The sequence below is a fragment of the Arvicanthis niloticus genome, chromosome X, assembly GCF_011762505.2.
Source record: "Arvicanthis niloticus isolate mArvNil1 chromosome X, mArvNil1.pat.X, whole genome shotgun sequence".
NCBI classification, from domain to species: domain Eukaryota; kingdom Metazoa; phylum Chordata; class Mammalia; order Rodentia; family Muridae; genus Arvicanthis; species Arvicanthis niloticus.
In genome coordinates, this window is record NC_047679.1 from 35,529,764 (window position 1) to 35,541,041 (window position 11,278).

General features: G+C 39.8%; 1 pseudogene; it reads left to right on the plus strand.

Moving 5' to 3' along the window:
- Window positions 1-7,804: 7,804 nt before the first annotated feature.
- LOC117695298 (kelch-like protein 2 pseudogene) lies at window positions 7,805-9,596 on the plus strand (annotated as a pseudogene).
- Window positions 9,597-11,278: the final 1,682 nt, after the last annotated feature.

The window sequence follows — 11,278 nt, forward strand, 5'->3', positions numbered from 1 at the left end:
AGAGAGGATTTGCTAGGATTTATTGCATAGCCATAACCTACTGGTAGAAATATGTATAATTGTTATTAAGATGGAGTTATAATTTCTTAAATGGTACAAGATTTACTTTGATTTCAAATTTAAGGTTTTCATTGGTACGAGCTTCTTATTAATATGAAAGTGGGATGAATATTTTACTATCATATGCATTGTGGCTGTATAACACATTTAGGAATACAAGGCTTAGACCCAGTCCTTCTTTAACTTTTTTAACTTATTTGAGATGGTTAGCCTGTGAGTTAAGGGACTATAGCAAAATTATGCTTTGGAGTTCATTGTTAGGGTGTTTTCCAAATTTTCTTTAGAAAGAGCTGAGAGGAGTTAACAGACAACATTCCAGATTGCCTTACATAAATAGTTGGGTTTCAAAACATCAGAAGTCCACAGAATTGACGTGACAAACATTTCTGTATTAACTTTCATTTTGATTAGAGACCTGTCTGCTCCTGACAGCTTCCTATCTTGGATTCTAAGAAGAAATTGAGCATCTTTGGAGTTATTCCAATTGTGGTGAGACAGCCACTAGGCAACAATTGCCTCTTTCCATCTACAGACAAATCACTGTCCAGAAAAGGACACACTTGCAGAAGAGTCGACTGATTATATCTTCCTAGACAGAGTAATCAGCCCTTAATAATTCTGCATCACTAGGTCTGTCAGATGATCCTGGGCCAGAAGGCTGAAAATCAGATGCTCCAACGTTCTGTAGTATAGGGACTGTCCAGGTGTTCAGCAGTCTCTATAAATTGGCTATGTTTTAGAAGCTATGCTTTGTGCTTCCTATAATTTCAGTTAACTCAGTCATTCTGGATTTCTGATGGGGTTGAAAACTTATAGTCTCATAGCCAATCCTTGCTATTTACTTTGAGAGAAAAGATTTGAGAGGATGGTTTTCAGCTGACATTCATTCTAAAGCCAAGAAAAAAAGGCAGGTTCAGAACTAAGTCTTTTATTTAGAAGAGATGACAGAGGTTCTGCTTAGTCAACAAAATGATGGACTGGGTATGAGGTCTATCTTGCACCTTACTGACATAAATTGGTATAGTTATGCTCTAACTGTATTTTGAGAGAAAAATTTTATTTTAACAGGAAGGGTGATATGTAGGAGAAGCTAAGGTGGGAGGAGTAAGGAGAAGGGGAGTAAGGAGAGGAGGAGAAGAAGGAGAGAAGAAGCTAGGTGATGAAAAAGAAAGAGAGAGGGGGGCCAGACATAGAGGCAGATGTTCCCATGTCAAAGATAGTTGATATATCTATGTTGGGTATTAGGTTACACTTCTGATTGATATTGAGCATTACCAAATTTATAAAGCCATTGGTTAAAATTTAAAAAAATTGTATAAAAGCAAAATGGAGAAGGGGGTATGGGATAGGGGTTTTCTAGGTACGGGAAATGGGGAAAGGGGATGGCATCTGAAATGTAAATAAAATATCCAATAAGAAAAAAAGAAAGTAATCCAGTCAATTAATAGTTAATAGTTAAAAGTCCAAAACCAAAAGGGGATAAACATCCAGGAAAATAAGGGAAAATAAGTTTTTTGGGGGAAATAAGGTTCCTGATGACTAAAATCTTTAAGTTGTGTATTTATTAAACCCACTTGTCTGTCTTTATTTAGATGGAGTTTTTATGATGAGATTTCTGCTTGAGAATTCTATCATTCTGCACCTTGCTATTCTATCATGCATGTTGGTATAGTTTATAAATCATAATTACTTCACTATCATTTAATATATTTTCATTTATATTCCAAATTACACAGAATACAAAACTGAAAATAATTGCTGCATATTTGTCCATGAGGTCAAACTCACAAATGTGAAGTTGGATCCATGTTTCTTTCCTAATTGTCCATTCACAACCTTGTGTATTTCAGATCCTTAGCTCAATACTTTCCCTCAAATTTCTTCCCTTTCCCTATTTAGATCACTTGTCTTCCTCTTTGATTCATTAAACAAAACCCTTTAACAGACAATTTTTAAAATAAAGTTACTAATTTTTCAATCTAATTAGTAGGAAATAAAAATCTTAATATGGCACTCCTTTTCATTTATAAATTTGTGTACAGTATATGTAAGTATTTATATGTAGCTCCTGTAGGTACACATATCCAGGATATTGTCTGCATTTCAGGGATAAAAACTGTATGTGGGTTGAGTTGGGAAAATAAAACCATGTCACTTACTTCATGCAAATAAGATGTGTTGCATAAACGCATGTTGAAATATCTTGCAATCATGAAAACGAAATGCATGGAGCAGAATTTTCCAAAGAAGTGTCATGAGCTCCAACCAGGGTCTAATATCTCCCAAGTCATGAGTTTGGACTAGAAATAGAGATAAGTTACCCCTTCTTCCATCTCTCCTCCTTTTCTCTAATGAGAGGGTGGGGCTCCCTGGATATTCCCCCACCCTGGTGTATCTAGTCTCTGCAGGCTTAGACACGTCCTCTCCCACTGAAGCTAGACAAGGCATTCCAGTTGGAAAATGGAATCCACAGACAGACAACAGCTTTAGTGAATTCTCCTGCTTCAGTTGTTGGGAGACTCATATGAAGACTGACCTGTACTTCTGCTACACACGTGCCAGGGCCCTTGGTCCAGTCAGTGTATACTCTTTGCTGGTAGCTCCTTCTCTGAGAATCCCCAGGGTCCAGAGTAATGAATATTCCTGGTCTTCTGTTGGGAGCCGACTCCTACCAGAAAGCTGCTATCAACTTTGCAGCCATCTTAAGCCACATATGCTGACAAGAAACTTGTTTTTCAACAGCCTACAACAGCTGAGCACACTCTGATAAACATCTTGTTTATCCCACATATCTTGTTTTGCTGTTTAGTGACCTCAGCTGCATGCTGCACCTGGTAAAGAGTCTTCAGTTGTGTTCCCCTGCTTGTGCTTATAAACACCCAGGATTTCCTTGCAATCATAGGAGACAATAAGGAGGAGACAATAAGAGGGAGACATTAAGAAAGAGACAACAAGGAGGAGACAATAAGAGGGAGAAACAAGACTTGATCAGACCCTCTGGCTTGTCTCCATTCTTCGAGTCTCTTCCCCTTCTTACCCTGCTCTCTCTTGACTAGAGCACTTAGCCCCAATGCATGGGGCAGTGCGGTCCTCAACAATTTTCCTGTGTATTTCCTATCCCTTCTGAACCTTCAATCTTTCTCAAAATCTTCTATAAGAGTCCTTGAGCTCTGTCCAGTGTTGGGATGTGGTTATCTGTATCTATCTGAGTTAGCTGCTGCATGGAGCCTGTCATGCTAGGCTCCTGTGTGCAAGGATAACAGTGTTTCTAATAGTGTCAAAGATTCGTTCTTACCAGTGGAATGGTTCTTAAGTTGGGTCAATTATTGGTTGGTCATTCCCTTAGTCTCTGCTCCATCTTTGTTCCTGCATTTCTTTTTGACAGGACACATTTTGGGCTGAAAGTTTGGTGGGTGGGTTGGTGTCCTTGTTCTTCCTGTGTATGGAAGATGTTCTCTCTTTAGGTCTATGTACTGACACTTGGGCATTTTGGCTAAGGTCACCTGCATTGACTCTTGGGAGTCTCCACTATCCTAGGACTCTGGCACTTCCTAGAGATTCTTTCCATCCCCAGACCCCCACCCCATACAGCTGTATATTTTCATTAATTCTCATAGTTCTCTGGCCCTCTCTCTTTTCTCTTCCCACACTTGATCCTGACACCCCCACACACACACACATTCTCTTTCCCATTGCCTCTTCTACCCATTTTTCTCTTTATCTGCCTCCTATGACCATTTTATTCCCTCTTTGAAGTGATATTCAAGCATCCTTGCTTGACCCTTCTTTCTTCTTTAGATTCTTCAGATCTACATATATCTAAGGTGTGTATACTGTACTTTATGGCTAATATTCACTTATTTTAAGAATATACCATGAATGTCATTTTAAGTCTGGGTTATCTCACTAAGGGTGATATTTTTTTAGTTCCATCAATTTGGCTTCAAAACGCATGTCTTCATTTTTAATAGCTGAACAGTATTCTACTGTGTAAATGAACCACATGTTCTGTATCCATTCATTGGTTGTGGAACATCTGGATTGTTTTTTGTTTCTGCTATGAACATGGTAGAGCATGTGTCCTTGTGGTATGGTAGAGCATCTTTTGGTTATAAGCCCAGGAGCGGTACAGCTATGTCATGACGTAGATATATTTCCAATTTTCTGAGAAAGCACCAGATTGATTTCCAGAGTGGTTGTGCAGTTTGAAATCCTATGAAGAATGGAGGACTATTCTACTTGAAGGGAATTTAGAGAAGAACTGTGGATAAGAGCCCATGCTATCCTCACAGAGGACCTGTGCTCAGTATGTGTCACCTGCATCAGTTGGCACACAACCATCTTTAACATTAGTTTTACAAGGTTTTGAAATCCTCACTTTGCTTCTATTTATACTATATCTGTGTAGTGGATACACAGATAGACACACAATGCACATGAATATACATCAAAAGAACAAATAAAGCTATAAATGGTAACATAAGTAAATGAAAATATACTGTAGACAGTTAGCAAATTGTTTTGTTTAATTAAGATTTATGAACTGTCTTGCTGGTCGTCAGTCTTAATCAAAGAAAAATTATAAAATTTGAAGTACCATCAAAATAGAGGTTTTCGGCTAGAATAATAATGACTGATGATCAGTATTAGCATGCAAAGCTCTGTGGACAAAATTACACAGTGTTATACCCTGTAGTTTCCACTGACAATGCAAGAAAAGAATTTGTGGTAGAGTGAAAGGAATGATTGATAAACAGAGGTGTGTGTAAGTAGTGGGGCAAGTCTGAACATGATGACATCTAGAGTCTAAGCTAATGCCACAGGCCATGTTAAATTGCTGGATCTGTACTGCCACATGAGGCCATGTTGATATCTGTGTCTGCTGCCACCGAGGGCCATGTGTGAGTCTGTGGTCCTCCTATGATGTCCTTTGTTCTTACTTCCAACAAAGGCCATGTGGATGTCCATGATCTATGCTGCCCCCATGACCATGTTTGGGTAAATGGGCCTGCAGTAGTCAGGGTTTTTTGTTCTATCTATAGCAACCTGTAGTGCTGCTATGAGCCATATGGATGTCCATAGTCTGTGCTGCAGCCTGAAGCCATGTTGCTGTCCCTGGACTGTGCTGTTACACAGGCCATTTCTGGATCTGTGGTCCTGCAGCTGCTGATCCACCTAAGCCCTTAAAGATGTATATAATCTGTGCTGCCATCTGAAGCCAAGTTGATATCTGTGTGTCATGTTGCCTCTCATTCAAGTACCTTTAATTATTCATTTCCTGTACTGCTACCAGATAGCATACTGAGGTCCATAATACTTGCTGATGCCAGAGGCTAAGTGGATGATGTTCAAGTTCCATGTCGTTGCCATATACCATGCAAAAATCCATGTTCAATGTTCTGTATAACTATAAAGGATAAGAAAGCTTCTTCAACAGTGGTATTGATGACTGCAGACTCACAGTTGAGAGACACATAGTAGGTTGCTGTGACAATACCCCTCCAAACACCAAGTAAAAACCTAGACAAAAAGCCATCAAAGAGAACTTTTTAAGATTTTAATAAGGATGCTGAAGTGTAGGTCTCCACAATTTATGGCTACTGGCAGGTGTTGGGTATGGAAGGACTCACTTTTCTTTAAGGATCTGGCCACCAGGAGTTACCAAGCTTAGTGCCTATATAGATAGTAAAGGTTGGAATTTTTTATTTTTTAATCTCCTTTTAGGAAGTAAGAAGGCCACAAGGATGGGGCCATGAACCTGGAAGGAGTGAGAAGTAAAGGTGATTGGGATACATTATCTGAAATCCTCAAACAGTCCAGTTTAAAGGCCCAGACAATTGAAGCTAAGTACACAAACACACACACACACACACACACACACACACACACACAAATACCATCCACCACCACCAATAACAATAGCAACGGTACTGCTGTAAAACCCAAATGAAAAGGACCTCACCGATCCGTGGAGAACTGCAGACGCACCCCAAGTCACTCACGAGAAACACAACTTGATGCAAATCGCAAGAGGTTTACTGGCTAGCCAGGGCTGTCTTTCCTTCAAGCCCGCGCAGGGGCAGCGGAATTCAGCCAAGAAACAAAGAAGTTTACAGCTTTTAAGGGGGCATCTACAAACCAGGTGGGGGTGGAGTTAGGGAAGGGGGAAGGCTGAGAGTGGAGTTAGGGAAGGGGGAAGGAGGGGGAACAGGTCACTAGGTCATCGATACATTTGATCTCAAATTCCTAAGATGCATGGTGTGTCACTTTATAATTGGCTATTTCGAAGTAGTTTCACACTATATATCATGAGCTCCAGTTCAAGGGGGTCAGGCTTATCTCAAACTTTTAGCATCCTGGCACCAACTGTCTCAGGGCTGTTAGTTCAAAGCGCGGCCAGGCTAATCTCGGGCCCATAGCATCCTGACACCATGAATCTTAAGGTTTGTTTAGTTAGGGCCATCTGTTCAAATGGTCAGCTAATTTCCTGGGACTGAGGCAACACAGTGTTTGACTTACAGGTTTTTATGTCTTTGCTTTTAAGAGTAGGGTTCAGGGGATCAACTTATGATTTTTCTATCTTTACCACCATCACCAACCACTAATATAATATAAAAGTAATCAATAATTATTGGTCATTGATATCTCTGAATACCTATTCTTACTTCCTCATTAAAAATCACAGACTAACAAAATGGATGTGAAAGGGGGATCTATCCTTCAGCTGCATCTAAGAAACATACCTCAGTAAACAATACAGATAACCTCAGGGTAAAAGTTGGAAAAATATATTCCAATCAAACGGAACTAAGAAGCAAATGGTGTAGAATTTCTTTTAATAACAAACAAAACAGGCTACAAACCAAAACCAATCAGTAGAGTTAGGAAAGAACACCACACACTCATCAAATAAAATAACACTAAACTACATTCAACTTTTAATATGTTTGCTACAATCAGAAGGGCATCCGACTTTGTAAAAGAAACATGGCTACAGCCCAGATAACATGTTGACTATTAAAAACTAAGATTGGGAGTCTTCAATAGCTAATTCTTACCAGTAGATAAGTCATCTAGACAAAATATAAACAGCAAAATTCTAGAGCAAATAGATATTAGACACCAAATGGACATAACAAGTATGTACAAAGCATTTTACCAATGCACAAAAGAATATACTACTTCTTTGCAGCTCATGAAATTTTTTTGAAAAAATGACCATCTACTCAGATAAAAACCAAGTCTCAAAAGATATGTTAAAATTGAAATACTACCCTGCATCCTTTTTGAACTTGAAGAATTAAACCTGGGTTTCAACACCAACAACAGAAACAATAGAAAGCTTACAAACTCATGGAAACTGAAAATATCTCTACTTAATAAAATCTGGATCAAGACCATAATAAAGAAAGAAATTAAAGAGTTTCTAAGACTGAATGAAAATACGTACAAAACAGGCCAAGCAGGGTGCTAGCCCTCGGGTCAATCCCACTGGAGCCACCTCCTCAGCCACTGCTGCCAACACAGCCAATTCCACCACCAGCACTAGTGGGAGTGCTGAAGCTGCACCAGGCACAGGAGCACACGAGGCTGATGGGCCATAGGACTTACTGCAGCACCTGGTAGTGCACAGTGAGATGCAGTGATGGAAAGCAGCTGGGCAGACAGTGCAGGCGTCCACAGCTGGTATGGTGCTGGCCTAGGCAGTCAGTGCCTGGGTCCTGAAGCCCCACCATGAGTCACAATGGAGATGTTGCTGCTGCCTCCAGCATGCACAAAGCAGGGTCATCAGAAGCCCCTTAATTCCAAAGATGAGAAGCCTGAGAAACACTGCCCACTGGCAGTGAACCCCTGGCACATGTGAACCCCTGGCACATGAAGAAAGCCTTTAAACTCAGGAACAAACTAAGAAGTCAAAATCTGCTGTGTTACTTCAAGATTGTGGCAGAAGACTTGGAGATCCCTGCTCACTGAGTGGTGCAGGTGGCCTGCAGCCCTTATTTCTACTCCATGTTAACAGGTGAGCTGAGCAAGAACTGACCAAAGATAGTTCCAATCAAAGAGGTTGGACTACTGGACCATGAGGATGCTAATTGATTATGCTCACACTGCAAAAAACCAGGTCACAGAAGAAAATGTACAGGTCCTTCGATCAGCAGCTGGCCTGCTAAAGTTACAGGATATGAAGAAGACATGCAATCCCAGCTTCACCCTGTCAACTGCTTAGAAATCTGGGCTTTTGCTAATATGCATACATGCACAGACCTCCTGATTAAGGCCAATATATATGCAGAACAACACTTTGCAGATGTCGTACTTAGTGAAGAGTTTCTCAGACTTGGCATGGAGCAGATGTGCAGCTTAATCTCAAGAGGTAAACTCACCATTTCCTCAGAAAAGAAGGTATTTGAAGTGGTAATAGCCTGGCTAAACCATGATAAGGATGTAAGGCAGGAATTCGTGACTCAGCTCATGGAGTGTGTCAGGTTACCCCAGCTTCCTCAGGAGTACTTGGTGCAGAGGGTTGAAGAGGAAGCATTGGTGAAGAACAGTAGTGCATGCAAAAATTACCTTATTGAAGCGATGAAGTACCACTTGTTGCCCACCAAGCAATGCATGTCAATGAAAAGCATGCAGAGCCAGCTGAGGACACCCATGAACCTTCTCAAATTGAGGGTGGTGGTCAGAGGCTAGGCGCCAAAGGCTATCTGAATCCTGAAATGCTATGACTTCAAAGAGGAACGATGGCACTAGGTGGCAGAGCAGCCTTCCAGGAGGTGCAGAGCAGGGATGGTCTATATGACTGGGCTTCTCTTTGCTGTTAGTGGCTTCAAGGGCCCATTAAGAGTTTGCACTGCAAATTCCTATGATCCTGTAAAGATCAGTGGACCAGTGTGGCAAACATGCCAGAACTAAGAAGCACGCTGGGAACATTTGTGCTGAATGGATTGTTGTATGCAGTAGGGGGCTTTAATGGCAGCACAGGTTTATCATCTGTGGAAGCATACAACATAAATTCTAATGAGTGGTTTATGTCACTCCAATGAACACCAGGAAGAGCAGTGTGGGTGTTGGCATTGTTGGAGGTTTGGTCTATGCTTTTGGGGGTTGTGGTAGAGTTTCAAACCAGTGTCTTAGCAGAGTAGAATGCTATAATGCTATTGCAAATTAGTGAACTTACATAGCAGAAATGAGCACCAAACAGAGGAGGTGTGGAGCAGGTGTTAGAACGTTAAACAGCTTATTATATGCTGCAGGATGTCATAATGGTCCTTTACTACAAAAAAAGTGTTGAAGTATATGACCGGACCACAAATACCTGGAGACAGGTTGCAGATAAGAAAGTGTGCAGAAGAAATACAGGTGTTTGTGCAGTTAATGGTCTGTTGTATGTTGTCAGAGGAGATGATGATTCCTGGAACTTGGAGTCAGTAGAGTATTATATCCCTACCACAGAAAAATGGACAGTTGTGTCCTCTTGTATGAGCACAGGGAGAAGCTACTCAGGAGTCACAGTTATTGATGAACCATTATGAGCCTGAAGGACATTTTCAGTGTATTACTCCATGAGAACCAGGTGTCAACAAGTATTTCTGAAGGAACTGAGAGCTTAGTGCCTCTCCACATGTAGCTACACTTTAAGTCTCAGCAGAAGATGAGGTCATCTGCCTTCATAGGTCTCGGATACTAAGATTGTTTTTGGTAGAAGCACTGTATAGGTTTTCTCTGCCCTGAGCAGCAACTGACTTCACAAACAACCTAGACTGCAGCACTTCCACTGTGGTCTTTAGGCAACAGTTGCTTTCATTAAAAACTAGTTCTCATCAACCTCGAATGACTATGGATTATTTTGTGAAAAAAATAAAGTTAATGTGTATTCTTGGAAAGGAAGGAAGGAAGGAAGGAAGGAAGGAAGGAAGGAAAACAGAAAGAGAGAGAAAGAAAGGGAGAGAGAGAGAGAGAGAGAGAGAGAGAGAGAGAGAGAGAGAGAGAGAGAGAAAGAAAGAAAGAAAGAAAGAAAGAAAGAAAGAAAGAAAGAAAGAAAGAAAGAAACCAAACTTCTGGTTCAGTGATGGAGTCAAAGAATTCTAAAAGGCAAGTTCATAGCCCTGAATTTTTCTATTTTAAAAGGAAAAAACTAATACTAGCAACTTAAAAACACACCTGAAAGCCCTAAAAAAATTAAGTTACACCCAAAGGGTGTATAATGTAAGAAATAATCAACCTCATACCTGAAACAATACAATAGAAACAAGATACAAAGAACGACTGAAGCATATACTGGTTCTTTGAGAAAATCAATGAGAACCTCAAAGCATTACCCAAATTAAGTAAAGACAGAAAGATCCTATCCAAAATAACAAAATCAGAAATGAAAGGTGGAACATAATAATAGATACTGAAAAAAATCCAAAATCATAAAGACATTTTATAAACACATACTCTGTCTTGGAATCTAAAAATCTGGGGTAACTTTCTCTGGACACAGAACATTGCAAAGTTCACTCAAGACCAGAAAAGCAATTAAACATACTTGTAAGCCCCAGTGAAATATAAGCAATCAACAAAATTCTTCCCACTGAAAAGTAAACTGATATAAAATTAATTCACAAAAGATGTATCCCTACCATATAGAAATGACAAATGGACTGAGAAAGAAATTGGGAAAACAATACCTATTTCAATAGCCTCAAATAATAGAAAATATCTTGCAGGAACTCTAACCAAACAAGTGGATAAAGTATATAATAAAAATTTTAAAGTCTTTGAAGAAAGTAATTGAAAAAGAGAACAGAAGAAGGAAAAATCTGAAATACTCATGGATCAGGAGAATTGCCTTATTAAAAAGGGGCATCCTAAATGAAAGCAATCTACAGATTCAATGCAAACTTTATCAAAATTCCAATGCAATTCTTCATAGATTGTGGAAAGGTGATTCTCAAATTCATATAGGAACACACACACACAGGCACATAGACACACACACACACACACACACACACACACACACACACACACACACACACACGATAGCTAAAGCAATCCTGAAAAATAAAAGAAACACTGGAAGTATCAACATTCCTGATTTCAAATTGCACTATAGAGCTATAATAATAAAATACATATGTTGACCAATAGGTCCAAACTCAGGATCCAGACATAAACTTACAGTCCTCTGTATACTGGAATTGTCATAACTAAACCAGAAATATTCATG